Source organism: Thermobia domestica, unplaced genomic scaffold (genome assembly GCF_964235325.1).
Source record: "Thermobia domestica unplaced genomic scaffold, izTheDome1.hap1.1 HAP1_SCAFFOLD_247, whole genome shotgun sequence".
Lineage (NCBI taxonomy): Eukaryota > Metazoa > Arthropoda > Insecta > Zygentoma > Lepismatidae > Thermobia > Thermobia domestica.
In genome coordinates, this window is record NW_027655966.1 from 18,628 (window position 1) to 34,539 (window position 15,912).

A 15,912-nucleotide genomic window follows, 5' to 3' on the forward strand; every position below is an offset into this window, starting at 1 on the left:
GTGTAATGAAATGAATTATTTGTCCAAATAGTTTTCTTCGAAATATAGTCTTTTGAACAAAATCAATCTCCTGTCAAAGAACATTCATGTTTACTGCTTAAAAAGATCATTATATTTTATTCTTCACATTAAAGTTTAAAAAATATCAAATTAAGTGATTCAATGTGCAAGTTGTATAACATGGTGATGCGTTCCCTTTTCAGTTTCAGGTTTAAAAGGAAAACGAAGACGGCCTGTATACAAAATGTATCAATCAGGTAAGTCAAAAGTTTAATTTTGTATCTGAGATTATTATTATTATTATTATTATTATTATTATTATTATTATTATTATTATTATTATTAACTAATTAATTAGTCTTCCTTTTAGATCTTTCGACAAATGAGGGTCTTAATTTACTTATTTACTGAGGGTGTGTACATAGTCCTTCCGCGTTTCTCGATCTTCTGCTTCATCTTGTAACTCCCAACACTTTCTTCTATTTTTCAAATCATCAATCAGTTGTATTCTTCTTATTTCTATTCCTCCTTATCTTTCCATCTATGGCTGTGAAGATAATTTCTTCGCAAGATATGTCCAATGCTTTTTATCTTGCTATAAACGATGTTGGAAAAAACATCCTCTTCTCACCTATTTGTATTAAAATATTTTCTTTTGTTACTATCTCTTCCTCAAATTCCACATTAAGAAGTTTCTTTAATGTCTCTTTTCTGAATTCAGTAACATCTGATTCCCTGAATCGTATAAGGCAATACTCAATATATATCATTTAACTACTTCTTCCTTAGTCCAATATTAATCCCGCTAGTTAAGAGTGCTCTTCTTGTTGAATGCTTCATGGCCATGGCATTCGTTGACCTCATCACTGGTAGCAGTAAACGTCACTCGCAAAAATCGTTAATTTATTTTAAATTATCGAAATCTTCAGTTTCTTTGTGTTGTACTCCTGCCCATTTCGTTCCATGTTACCACTGATTCTGATTTTTTTAATGTTTTGATTTCCATTCTGAATTGTTTTCCAAGTATAAAGTATTTGTTAATCATTTCCTGCAGTTCTTTCTCGGTTGTACCTCTAATGCTGTTTGTAAACGCTCAAAGAAATGTTGAACAAGAACATCCAATCCCTCAAATTTACGCGTTCAAGGAAATATTGTTCAGGACACTTGAACAAGAGTCTTAAATGAACTTGAAAAAAATTTTGCACGATCACTTAGATACTGAATGATGTTTTATATACTTGCTCATAGGTGGCAATCCAAAACAAGTGACCGAAACTATGAAAAGAATTGGAAGCGAAATTCCGTACTGATTCAGTTTAAACCTGAGCATGAATAACTATAACATTAACATTTATTTCCAAATTTTCGACAGATATTTCGAATTTAATAGATTATACTATGTATATCATTTCCAATACAGGGCAATTGATTTTGTAGCAACGCTACCGAATTTTCACCAAATAATTTGTAACTTTTACATTAGTTCCTACAAGGGAACCTTCCGAAAATGATAGTTGCAGTGAAAGATGTGGCCTATGCGAATTGAAAAAGCTGTAACAGAGATGAGCATTCCCAAAAAATTAGCTGCCCATAGCAATAGGCTCAAAAAATATAAGGGTTGGAAGTTCGGGGAAACAGCAAGGTTGGACAAGGGGGAAAAGTGCAAATTCCGCAAAAAAAAAAAAAAAAAAAAAAAAAGGGGGCAGGGCCAAATACAATGCTGACAAGTGATGTATAGAAAGAGACTTGCCACAACAGGGAACAAATGAATGCCACCAGTGGAGTTAACACTGTTGCCAACTGCAATAAAATGTACATGTTTTGCAAAGAGTGCTACATGAAGTGAGTGCAATATTTAGTGTCAACCTGTCATGTAGAACGTAAGATATGACGTGTATAATCTGTGGTACAATCTAACAAAAGAGAATAGAAAAAACAGAAGTACGAAAAATACGGAAAAGACGGAGTTGTCCATAATGCGCCACATTTGATCACGAGCTGTGCATATTAGAATGAACAAAACAAGAAGCACCGACTATGCAGGAAACCGACTTACCTACAGTCGAAAAGAAAAACTAGCTCCAAAGTTGGCAACACTAGGCATGAACATCCAGACAATTCTAATATAGTTAGGCCACTCGCTTCACGAAAAGAAAATTCCGGCAACAGGCATCACTCAGAATGCATCAATGCTAGAGTGATTCAGGCAATGTCAATTCGGTGAACATGAAATGGTTGGGTTGAGCCAACAACCGATAATAGAAGTAGTGAACATTATGTCGTGGGTGGGTCGTATGAGGGAATATGCAGGGTGTTCCACCAAACTTTGTGACCTGAAAGATTTGCGACACGAACAAAAATGTGACGGATCCAGTTGTGCAGGAATGTACCACTGTCAGGGAGGGATAAAAGTCTGTGAGAAGCAAATGCCCCGAGGGGTCCCCATCATAGGGCCCCAGGAGCCAACTTCAAATTTTCAAATGGCAACAGGGACCGAGTGGTACCTCTCTCGATAGATCATGGAATGTGCAACATCTATAGGAAACATTTGCTACATGAACCATGTTTTTCGAAATGGCCGCCACAAATATATGTTGTTTCTTAAAGGAGCAGATAGAAATGCATTTTTTACAACTTATTTCCATTTGTAGAGTTGAAAATTTAAAAGGAATGGTGTTTATTTGATCGCGATACGTTCAGTCGTTAGCGAGTAACAGAGGAAGAAAGATTTTGTGATGACGTCATAGGTGGGCAAGAAGCGAGAGCAGGCTTACATACTACACAGTGCCAAGCATTTCGTTTGTGAGAGGTGCGGTGGCACGTTCTAAGTGCGGTTTCCTTTTCCAGAACTGATTGCAAAGACTTACAAATATCATCTGCATGTAGGAAATGATATATGATGGTGGGCTGTACAAACGTTTTTATAATATTATAAAACGTATCCTATAAAGCATGAGTTCAGTGTTTCAAAAAGAAAATCGAAACCAATATGTAAATAGATGGCGGACGAGATTGCTGCAACACCTAAGTACCTTTTCTTTAATTATTCTTCCGATTCCCAAACATAAGTACGTTCATTTTCACGTTTTGTTGCAATTTTTAACGCTGACCCTATAATTTTGTGCTTCAAGGTATGTACAGGAGCGTAACATATGAGGTAAACATGAAATAACATCTGCAAAGTTTACCAGAATACGAAAAACACTTCACCGGTTAAATTTCTTTTATTCTCATAGCTGTCCGCGGAACAACACTGATCACCTGTTTCATCATCATTGTCACATGATACAGAGAAATTGAACGATGGATCAATGTCTTGAGGAACAGTCAACGTCACTGATTCCTTCTACAAGCCGGTATATTTCACTCCCTAATTCACATTGTATAGCTTTTTTCTAAAGCAGTATCTTCAGAATCATGAGTGACATCCTCTCTATTACCCTCTAATGCCTCGTCTTGACTACAACCATCAATTGTGTCTTGTACGATATTTGTACGTTGGTAACTGGACATAAATCGGTGCTCATTCAATGGCTCGGATTTTAAACCTTTCAATAATGTACTTGGAATAGCATTCTTTCTCAGTTTGCGTGTAAATAATTCTCCTGGTATTAGCCAGAAGTGGATCTAGACAGTAAAAACTCAGGGGGGGAGTCAGAACCCATACTATGATATGTATATCATGCTTACTAAAAACTTTCAAAAATATCTAAATAATAGCTTAAATAAATTTTGTCACTCAAAAACTGGGGGGCCTAGGCCCCCGGCCCCAGCCTAGATCCGACACTGGCATTGACTTTTCTTTCAGTAAACTTGATTTCTTGAAGGCAGGCTCTTCAAGATGTTTGGAACACGAGTGATTTTACTTGGTACATTTTTTCCCATTGATTTTCTTGGGCCATAATTTATATCGATCTGGTGATTTCTCACGACTTAGAAACGTAAGAAAAGATACTTTACGTCCTCAGCTTCAATTGCACAAGAATTACAACCGAAAACACATCAGCTGTTAGGCATTTCAACTTTACTTCACAGACACAGCACGCGCTGTACTAACACGTGTTTTCTACTTCACACTAGTGTTTCTTTCAGAAAAAAATCCAGGGGGGGAGGGACACTTAGTATTCGCAGAGGCACATTATTTTTACACAGTACTATTATATTTATGACATTATAGACATATTATTTTGGTCTCCTCCGGGGGAATCTCTCAGAGCTCCGGGAGACAGTGCCACCCTAAAAACATGTCTGGAAGAAACACTGTTTCGAACAACAAACGTTTTCACTGCTCTCTCTCTACTCTTTTTTATACTAATGCTATAGGAAAAACAACTTACAAAATATTCCTTCATGAATTCAACACAGAACAAGACTGCTAACAAATCCAAAACACAATCTATTAAATCCAATGCACTATTAAAGGTTTATCAGCTGCGTACAAGGAAATGGTTACTGACTCACATTGAGTTTCTCGCGTATCCCACCCATGACGTCACCATTTACGATTCATCATAAACAAATGCCTGTAGAAGCTGAACGAGACGGCCTATCAAGATATAAAAAATACGATTCTCGTATTTTTTGTTTCTCTTTCTAATGCACCAAACTCGTTTTTAACTCGAACTGCTCCTTTAACATGGCATCGAACATTGTGATCTCAAACTGCTGCGAAGCAAAAAGAGATGTTACAAATCCAATCGCACAGGAATGTACTCATGCCAAGGGCTAAGAAAACTTTGTAAGAAGCGAGTCCCCCAGGGCCCCCATCATAAGGCTCGAGGGGTCAACCGCAAAATTTCAAATAGGAACAGGGGGCGGATGATATTTCTCTGGATAGATACAACACCGCCTATAAAAAACATTTGCTATATGAAGCACCGGTTTCAAAATGACCGTCAAGAATGCACGTTGTTCTTGTCACCGAGCAGATATTTTTGGCGGCCGTTTTGAAATCCCATATAGTAAATATTTATGATACGCGTTGTTGCATATTCCAAGATTTATCGAAAGAAATATAACTCGACCGATGGTTTTATTTGAAATTTTGAAGCTGGCCCTAGAACCCTATGATGGGGGACTTGGGACACTTGCGTCTCACAGAAGTTTGTCGCCCGCTGACATGGGTACATTCCTGCACAACTGGATGTGTCACATTTATTCGCTTTGAAATTATTTCAGTCGCAGAGTTAGGTGGGATACTCTGGATATATCATATAGGCGGTGATAGTACTACAGACAGCAACACACAGCAGATCAAGCCTTTGATTATGTTAACTTTCTACAGGGGTGGATATGTGATAGAAAGACTACCAAAGGTTCCGACACCTTTAGAGTACTGTTTCGAGACATTCACAGCCGATCATTGTACTCTGTGTCACGGATTGGCAGTATTCCACTGTGCTCACTGCAAATGTATCTTCTGTTTGAACCATTGTCTCATCGAACAATTGCACGTACAATTTGGACGAGCATGTACAAATGATGCGAAGACTAATCCCTGTTGCTGATTTTTTTTTGTGTGAAGCGAGTGGCCTAACTATATTAGAATTGTCTGGATTTTCATGGCCAGTGTTGCCAACTTTGAAACTAGCTTTTCTTTTCGACTCTAGGTACGTCGGTTTCATGCATAGTCGGTGCTTCTTGTTTTGTTTATCCTAGTATGCACAGCTCGTGATCAAATGTGGCGCATTATGGACAACTCCGTCTTTTCCGTATTTTTCGTACTTCTGTTCTTTTCTATTCTCTTTTGTTAAATTGTACCACTGATTATACGCGTCATGTCTTACGTTCTACATGACAGGTTGACACTGAATATTGCACTCACTTCATGTAGTGCTCTTTGCAAAACATGTATATTTTATTGCAGTTGGCAACACTGTTAACCCCACTGGTGGCCTTCATTTGTTCCCTATTGTGGGAAACCTTTTTCTATACATCACTTGTCAGCATTGTATTTTGCCCTACCCCCTCTCTTTTTGCGGAATTTGCACTTTTCACCCCTTGTCCAACCTTGCTGTTTCCGGAACTTCCAACTTTTATATTTTTTGAGCCTATTGCTATGGGCAGCTAATTTTTGGGGAATGAACATCTCTGTTACAGCTCTTTCAACTGGTATAGGACACATCTTTCACTGCAACTATCATTTTTGGAAGGTTCCCTTGTTAGAATATTCATATTTATCCATTATTATTATTATTATGTTTCTTGAACTATAACCTCCGTCGGTGACGCGATTGCTCCCTACGGATATCCTCCCACGTGGACCCCTTCTACGCTTCGTCGATGACATTGTTAAATAGCATTCAGGAGTTTAGACTTTAAGGACTTCCGTATGTGTGACTTAAAGCACATTTGTACCTTACCCGGAAAGCCCTTGAAAAATCTTAATCTACACTCACGACAGCAAATCGTACCTTAGGAAATAACTTCTGAAATACTACGTGTGGGTTTCGTGATAAAATAATTGCATATATTTAACAGGATAACATATAATCATTTCCAGGGTACCCTAGGTTGCGGTGATATCAATCTGACCCCCGTGAAGTTAGCGACAAAAATTTTAAAAAACGAAATATTTTTAGAGTTCTGATTAGCACTCAAAGAGTTCTAGAGTTCTTGATAGGTTAGACCAATAGTTCTGGGTAAATAAAGATTTTATAGCGATTTGAAAGTTTCGGTGCTAACTTCATGCAAAACCAAAAATCTTAAAATGTCTATATTTTTTAGAGTTCTGAGTAACACTCAAAGAGTTCTAGAGTTCCTGATAGGTTAGACCAATAATTCTTGGTAAATAAAGATTTTATAGCGATTTTAAAGTTTCAGTGCTAACTTCACGCAAAACCAAAAATCTTAAAATGTTTATATTTTTTAGAGTTCTAAAGTTCCTCATGAAAATTCAGAAGAGTTTTCGGAAAATAAGGGAGTAAACGGAAAATAAATGTTTCCTCATAATCTACTGACCACACAGGCAATCGGCGCAAATCATTAAGAAATATATAACACGTGCCTAATAAACATCAACCAATGTTACACAAAACATTATAGAAATCGCCAAGTGCTACTCAAAACTCAGATCGGACCTCTATTTCATTACGAATAATAGAGTTCTATCACCTTGTTCACAGTCGCTCGCTAATAGCCCATAAATTGTTTATTTAAGTTGTAATAAATAAATTTTTACCATTCTACGAAGAGAAGTTGAAAGAACTTGACGAGTATTATTAAGAATTCTCATCAAAACACTATTAACACTATCATCAGAACTCTATTATTCTAGGAACCCAACTTTTTAGAACTTGTCGAGTGCTACTCAGAACTGTCATGAGAACTCTATTACATTGCAAAATAAAAGTTGTATCACCTGGTTCACAGTCGGTTCGTGATTTGCCCATAAATTGTTCATTTCAATTGTTACAAATAAAGATTGAACCACTAGAAATGTTTAACTTAAATTGTTATAAATAAAGACATTTATAGAACTTGACGAGTGGTACTCAGCACTCTTGTCAGAACTGTATTTCATTATGAAATAGAATAGTTCTATCGTAGAGTTCTGATGAGATTTTTGATTAGCAGTCGTTAAGTTCTATACAGTTCTGTTCGTACGATGGATAAATCTTTACTTATAGAAATATAAATTAACAATTTATGGACCACTTGCAACCCGACTGTCAACAAGTTAATAGAACTCTTTTATGTCGCAATGAAATGGAGTTCTGATGAGAGTTCCGAGTAGCAGTCGTCAAGTTCTATAAAATTCTGTTCGTAGAATGGTGAAATCTTTATTTATAACAATTTAGATTAACAATTAATGGGCCACTCGCGAATCGATTGTGAAGAAGGTAATAGAACTCTTTTATTTCCCAAAGAAATAGAGTTCTCATGAGAGTTCTGAGTAGCACTTTTCAAGTTCTGTAGAGTTCTGTTCATAGAATGGTTAAATCTTTATTTATAATAATTTAAATTAACAATTTATGGATCATTTGCGATCCAACTGTGAACAAGGTGATAGAACTGTTTTATTTCGCAACAAAATGGAGTACTGCTGAGAGTTCTGTGTAGCACTTGTCAGGTTACATAACGTTCTGTTCATAGAATGGTTAAATCTTTATTTATAACAATTTAACTTAACAATTTATGGGTCGCTCGCAAGCCAACTGTGAAAAAGGTGATAGAACTCTTTTATTTCGTAATGAAATAAAGTTTTGATCAGAATTCTTAATAATACTCTTCAAGTTCTTTCAAGTTCTAATCGTAGAATGGTTAAATATTTATTTATAACAATTTTAGTCAACAATTTATGGACTATCCGCGAACCGTCTGTGAACAAAGTGATACAACTCTTTCATTTCGTAATGAAATAGAGTTCTGATGAGAGTTTTGATTAGCACTTGCCGATTTCTATAATGTTTTGTGTAACATTGGTTGAGATTCATTAGGCACATGTTATATATTTGTTAATGATTTGCACAGATTGCCTCTGTGCACAGTAGATTATGAACAAATATTTATTTCCCGTTTACTCCCTTATTTTGCGAGAACTCTTCTGAATTATCATGAGGAACTTTAGAACTCGTTGAGTGCTACTCAGAACTCTAAAAAAAATACACATTTTAAGATTTTTGGTTTTGCGTTAAGTTAGCACCGAAACTTCAAAATCGCTATAAAATCTTTATTTACCCAGAACTATTGGTCTAAACTATCAGGAACTCTAGAACTCTTTGAGCGTTACTCAGAACTAAAAATATATCGATTTTTTAACTTTTGGTCGCTATATATATATATATATATATATATATATATATATATATATAACAAGTACTATAAATACTTAAATCATATATATTATCAACAAAAATACTAACAATATCTTCCAGCGGGGATATTTACATTTGTTTATATTATAATGCATACTTTGAATATTAGATAATTATGGAAAAGAGGAACAGAAAGAGATTATTTCAACAACTTCCTCTCTGTCTCGCGACGTCAATGTAGTTCTTTTGTATTTTTCTGCATTCGAAACGGGAGCTGATTGGATATTGAATGTTCTGGAGTTCGATTGTTTAGAACTTGACCGAAACTAAATCTCTTATACGAAACAATTGAATTCAAGATGATATTGACGTCAGTGCTGACGTCTTTTTTTTATCATATACTCTCGAATGGTCTTGAACGTAAGTCTTGTAGCAGTTTTGACGGACCGTCTAAAAGAAACATAATAGATGTGTCATCTGCACATCTAATCTTCTTAGTTTTCTTCCCTCCAATGTTACAATCCCCAATTCTCATTAATGCTTAATTCTCATTAAACATTTAATAAAAGTTTCAAGTAATTGCATAGAAGTATCACACTCTTTCTGACATCTCTTTCAATCTCGCATTATTGATTTATCTTTCATTAAAACTTATGTTTACTCGTTGACCTATGTAGAGATAGCAAATGAGTCGTTGGTCCCTAGAGTTGACCCAAACTCATTTAAGTATTTTCAAAAGTAAAGTCCAATTGATCAGGTGAAAAGCTTTTTGACAGAAAACAAAGCAAAACACAACTCTTCATTCACGTCAACAACTTCTGAGAAAATTCTCATCAAGGCCACAGCATCACTGATCTTCTACTTTCCAAAAAAGAAATTAATTTTCCCGTAAGATTTCATATCAGTTTCCATTTCTTAGTCTCTCTGAGTTTCTTTTTTGCTTTTCTTCCCATATTTCTTGAATGGCTGTAATCATAATTTTACTTGATATGCGTTTAGGTTCTGATCTGAATGATGTCTCGTTCTGAAACTACGGGTCCGTCACCACTTTATCATATTGCCTACTGATATCGATGAACATTTGGTTATGTTATTTTCTTCTAACTGAGCCAAATGGTCCCCCTTCCCATCTTACTGGAGGTTCCGACTACTGCATTGAAGTCTGAGATTACTATGCCATTCACCTGGCTTTCTCCCTCCTGATGCAATGTTACTAATGTCATCATCTACTATCGATCCCAAGTAGACTTGGGTGTTTCATTAAGAGGTTTCAGTCTCGGTCGTGCTTTTTTTTATTTTGGTGCGGAAGACGAAACCTTGGCAGTAGGTACGGCTGATGGTAGAGATGCGACTTTCTCTTCCAGTATAACTGTTTTCTTGATTTCAGAGTTAGCTTTATTGTGTTTCTGCTCATATGATTCATATATTTCTCCTTTTGTACGCTTACTGTTAGTTCTTATTTTCGAAGTTATAACCTTTGAAGTCTACTCCACTCAATGAATAACTCTTACGATCTTTTTTTAACATAAGAAATTATTTCTCTTCTTGGCGATATGCTAGTCGTGTCTATCACGTTTGGCCTGGAAAATGTCTAATAACTCAAGGAGATAACTTTTCCAAATCTGTCATTTCATATTAGCTTGATCTGTGTTTCGCGATTTCTCATTACTCTGAGTGTGGCATTACTTGTATAATTTCTGAATAGCAGTACGGATATTCTACTCTTATTTAACATATATCTGATTTCCTCGACTTCATATGTTAATCTGCATATTGCTGTAAATGTAATGTATTATTTGATTATATACAGTATATTCAAAGAAATAAAAACACTGATCAAACATCAATCAAAAAAGACTTGAAAGTGGACGAAAATATCAAATCTACAACGACAGTGGAAAACACTGTCTCCATTGACAGGCCTTCTTCAATTCTTTTTATTAAAACATCTTTTTCTTTCTAGAGAACAAAAGATACTGCGTTTCATAATGAGTATTCATTCAAATTGAAATTGAAACAGAAACACTTGAAAAAGTTTTAGCATGGCCGGGATTCGAACCTAGGTCTTCCAAATAATAGTTCACTGCGCTAACGCTGACCTCCTGCCCTGCTTAATCTTCCACCCAAATTAATACCTACTTAAAATCGTTTCCTTGATAAAAGTAAGCAAGATACTAATGCTTGTGTGACCAACCGAATTACTTACTCGATTTTTCCTTGTTTAACTGAAAACCAAGTTATATAGACGTTCCTCAATGAGTAAAATATCACGAAACGTTCTTCAAGTTGAGGTTACGACATGGGTTTTACGGGTTGTCCCGATTTACATTACATTATGTCTTTACCATAACTTCTAATTTCCAAAAAAGAAAGAGAGCTACATAAATTATTTTCGCATCCTATAAATTGTATCAACTCGTGTAGAAACAGACAGTTCTATGTATATGTTCCATAACTACTAGTTTATTTTCTTATATTCATATGATGAATTTCTGGCAAGTTGAGCCGGTGGCCCTATCCGAGTAATCTCGGGCGTTCGGCTTCAGATCATGAGTCGCAATGCACGTGGGGTTCGAATTCCTCTGAAGAGCAAGGTCGGAATTTTAACTGTCTTCAGTATTCCTGTGTTCGTGTCAATGTATTTTTTTAGAATACGTCAAAAAAGCATGAAGTGCTTAGTGGTGAACAGTACTCCGGTGTGGGCGATTGGTTTAAAAATGTGAAAACAGGAAACTCCTTTTGCAGCTACCTCTGTTCAAATCCCGTCGTGGCAATTACTTTTTTCTGAATGGGAAGACAATGTTTAGGTAATTGGTATTGTAATTATGTTATTACTTTATTATTATTATTATTATTATTATTATTATTATTATTATTATTATTATTATTATTATTATTATTACCACTGTAGGAAAGAAAAAGTAACAAAGTCGAAGTTATTCATAAGAACAGAAAAGATGCACGGTATGTCAGATGTTTCTTAGGCTTACACAAGAACGCATTAAGATTACGTTCATGGTTTTTGCAGATAGTATTATCATTTTATGACAACAAGAAATGGAATATACATATTTGTTAGGTGAGAACGGTAATGCATTTTTCGTCCCTCTTCTAGGTAGAAAGGGGTGGCGACTTCTTAAATAGGATCATTCTCGTGACTAGCGGAGTGAATTCGATCAGTACTTGTAATTTGTGCGCAGCTACGAACAATTCCTTGTAAGTCATTTTTGGTCCACACTACAGCAGTAAGAGCGTGTTTAGGCCTTATGTATTCATCAATTCTTGTCCAAAGACATTCCTTCCCAGGCAGGTACGAATGAAGATTGATATGGATGACGTAGTTTTGTGTTTTTGGCATTCCACCTGTGAAGGAAGTCGCCTCAACTCTTAGTCCCAAAGAAATTGAATATTTTTCTTGCTAGTATTCACCAGAATTATCAATATTACAATTTATAAAATTTCCTGAATTGCCGCAGCAAGAATTGAATCAGAGTCTACAACATTATGAAACTAACGCTTAAACTACTACTCTAGGACATCACTGTTGTGGGAGAAGGAAAAAAACTGTATGTGCATTCAATTCAATATTTACTCACTTTTACGATTCCAGTGTAATAATGCTGAAACCTTCTGATTTCAGTCATGATAAAATTGTAACGTATTATGCAGAAAGGATAGTCCAGAGAATTCAACATTAAATTGAAAACTCATATGTACTGTGACGCTGCCGTATGCTCTCTCCTCGGTTTCTGATTTTTTACAATATGCCATTAAACAGGCGCTCATATTATTTTGGAATCTGGTGTTTCAGGGCACTGGATTATGTTTAAAGTTAAATAGTTAAACGAACCTTCATTAGTACCTTGTTTCCTATTTTTACGTGTTTTACTCACTTTTACAATTTTTCCACTAACTCTTTTAAAACAGGGACAAAACACAGAAACTTTGAGGTCTGTAAAAATCACAAACACTATTCGCGCGTTCTTTCTTACCTGAAGTAAAACAATGAAATATGTTGATCATGCAATTTTGGGTCTTCCATCTTATATGTGTTGTCAAATCCAGTGTTGGAATGGATCAGTGCGACAAATGGATTGAGTTTTCTGGGTGGGTCAGTGGGTCTTGATTCAACAGCATGCGACCCATTCCGACCTACCACCCACTTTGACCCACCTCTTGCTATGACCCACTCTGACAAACCGACCTACTTTGATCACTGCAATTTAGACAGCATTTTCTGAACGGCATGTATTTTTCGCCCTCGACCCTAGCCATAAAAAGTAAAAACACGTTTCTCATCGGTTGCAGCTTGCGATTGTCCAAACCTTCTTGTGTATATATTATGTATTATAGTAGTAATAAAAGAAAATTGTCACTTTGTTGGAATTGAAGAAGAAAATTGAAGAAGCAGTTCAGGTTAAATTTTTATCATGGCAGTTAAGGTGGAACAAAACGAGCCCTGTGGGTCTAACCAACTCTTCCTACTCCTCCTACTACTACTGATACCACTACTCGAACTAGTAATTATACTGTGGATTCTAATATCAAAATTGCACACAACATAATCATTGTTTCAGTATTGTTTTCATCTTATTTAATGAAAAAAGTGTTTTTAAAATTTTAAAAATGAAATATAAAAATAAGAAACTTTGTTTGGCCCGGGTTTGAACCCACACGGAAAGCAATTATAATTACTAGCTCATTAGGCTAGTACGCTCGTCCACGAAGACCGCCAATAACAAACACTTAATTTTTGCTATATTTATGCAACATGACGACAAATGGATAACTCTAACTTACCGGAGCCGCGTATTTAGCTCCTATGAGTAAGGTCGAGCGTGATTTAAAAATATTCTTGTGAACACTGGTCAGTTTGTCTACGTTTTACTTTTAAGGTCTAAATTTCCATATTTCATTTGTTTCTGTTTACTTACCTGGGATGAGTATCTCTAAATTAAAAAAAAAAGAACTTGAGGCATTTTTGGATATAGATATTTGTAATTGTAATAGTAACAATAGGACGTATACTACTACTTGGCTTTCGAGACACATAGCCTCTGAGCTTTATAGGAGCTATGTACTGGAAGAAATACATTTTTGAATCACTGTAAAATATAAATTAGTATATAAAATTGAACGTAACTATCTGTGCCGAATCATCACGGAATAATTTCTGTCAAATATAATGTCATTTAGTAATATTCCGTTCATTATAATAATATTCTAAGAAATAGTGAGAACCGAAAATTTGCAAAAAAAAATAAAAAAATAAAAAAATAAAGTATTTCAGAAGCCGTTAAAGTTACTGAGCTGAAATTCTGTATATTAACTCTTTATTGAAAACGAACAGTACGTTTCCTAGCATTTTTAAACATTCTCCTTTATGGGGAGAGATGCACTTTCTGCATATGGCAAATAGATAGTGGGTTAGTTTGTAAAAGGGATCGAAAACGGTCAATATTTGTTGAGAAACAAATTGTGACAGAAGTAATCCAGCCAGACTCGATTTCCGGCTGCAGCTCACGTGGTTCGGATTAACGTTAAATCCGTAGTTGCACGTCTCATATATTCTCGCTGCTGAAAGTAACCTTACACTCAAACTCAACTCAACGCAACTCAACAAAATTTAACAACCTGGTTTTATTACAAGTACAAACTCTTTCGTCATTAAAGAGGCCGCGGATCATGTGTCAGAGGTGATGACGGTGTGTTTTGGTGGGTCAGTGGTTCATAGTATGCCGTGGTCGGAGTGGGTCATGGTGGGTAGTGTTTCAGCGTGGATCACGGTGGGAGGTGGATCAGTGGTTGTGGGTTAACTTTTCATTGAGGCACACCACTTCTGGTCAAATCTGTAAAAACAATCCAAACAAAGAACAATATAATACACAAAACACTCAACATCTTAGGTATTCATGACGTAACTATTGCATGATCAGAATAACTCTAGCATATCCATAAATTATCATTTGTCATATTTCATCGAAATACGTTATTTCTTTTCCAACAACTTGATACTTTCAATGATGTTAATACGCAAAATTCATTGATCTCATCACTTATTCACTTACTAGCATGGGATCATCAAACCCTTTAGGGTGCTTCCCGTAGATATAGAAATGTTAAATGTAGTATCCAGGCTTGGTGTAGCGTGCAAGTAAAAAACCCAGAAACCAAGAGCATAATATTTTCCTCCCAGAAACCCCTACAATGGAGTGTGTTGATTATACCAAAAATAACCTGACATCCAATCAGGAAATTCAAAAAATATAAAATAATAATAATATTAATAAAATAATAATAATAATAATAATATGAAGAAGAAGAAGAAGAAGAAGTAAAAAAATAAAGAAATAACAGAATTACCAAATCAATTAGGTAAACAATACCTTCCAATTAAGAAAAGAACTATTGTCACGACGGAATTCGAACTCGTGTCTCTGTCATACGAGTTTCATAAGTTTCCAATCTACCACAAATTCCTCACACAAACATAAAACAATAAATTAGTAGTTACGGAAGATAAAAATAGAACTTCCTTTCTCTACACAATATTGATCCAATTCAAAGAATGTGAAAATAATGTCTACCGGTTTCGTTTTTAGAGGATTCCAAGAATTCCAGATATCCTCTGATCTTATTGGCCGATTGAGATAGGACATAAATCATCGCGACCTTCCTATAGCGAAAGTAAATCGGCCCTTGTAGCCGAGCGCGTAAGGGAAACATCCTAGTAAAAATATTTTTTGCGTGGGTTCCAAGGATTTCTTTTACCTTTTTAAATTTTCATAACACTTTTTTCATTAAAATATGATTCAAAATAATAATCAAAAAAGTGATTTGCCGATTAGCTTTTAAATTTTCGCAACACATTTTTTCACTAAAATAAGATTGAAGTTTTGCTATACGGATCCAAAATAAAAGAGATAGTGGCAGTAGTAAAAGTAGATTAATAGTAGCAGTAGTGGCAGTAGTAATAATAGTAGTTGTAGGAATCGTAATAATAGAAATAATAATAATGAAAATAATAGTAGCAGAAGTTTTTGGAGTAGTAGCAGTAGTAGTAGTTGTAGTATTAGTATTAGTAGTAGTGGTAGTATTTGTTGTTGTTGCTGCTGTTGTAGGGACGGATTAGAAGCAATGCAACATTTGGTTAGGT

At 35.4% G+C, this 15,912-nt stretch overlaps 1 long non-coding RNA gene across 1 annotated transcript in view; it reads left to right on the forward strand.

Annotated features, from left to right (window-relative positions):
• The first annotated feature begins 201 nt into the window (after positions 1–201).
• LOC145676623 (uncharacterized) overlaps positions 202–15,912 on the forward strand; it is a 273,732-nt gene continuing 258,021 nt past the window's right edge. Inside the window, exon 1 of the long non-coding RNA XR_014129418.1 lies at positions 202–257. This is a non-coding gene — a long non-coding RNA (uncharacterized LOC145676623). The remainder of the gene's footprint in view (positions 258–15,912) is intronic.